The sequence below is a fragment of the Pyxicephalus adspersus genome, chromosome 6, assembly GCF_032062135.1.
Source record: "Pyxicephalus adspersus chromosome 6, UCB_Pads_2.0, whole genome shotgun sequence".
In the NCBI taxonomy this organism is placed as follows: domain Eukaryota; kingdom Metazoa; phylum Chordata; class Amphibia; order Anura; family Pyxicephalidae; genus Pyxicephalus; species Pyxicephalus adspersus.
The window spans coordinates 30,190,731-30,190,965 of record NC_092863.1 but is presented as its reverse complement, the minus strand read 5'-3'; positions in this window follow the sequence as shown (position 1 = coordinate 30,190,965).

The following is a 235-nucleotide window of genomic DNA, read 5'->3' as shown; positions in this document are numbered from 1 at the left end:
TATGTGAGCTTTAATGTAAATGGTAATTGCTTTAATTGCATTAAATAATCTGCTGAAGAGCAGGGGTATGATGAGCAAAGTCACTTACTGTGTCCATACCGTGTTTCCTCGATTTTAAGACATCCCCATTAAATAAGCCACCCCCCATTTTTGAAAAAATAATTAAAATAAGACACTCACCCGTGAATAAGACATGCTCTGAGATCCGATCCTGTGTGTGTCCCCTTGATGCTGG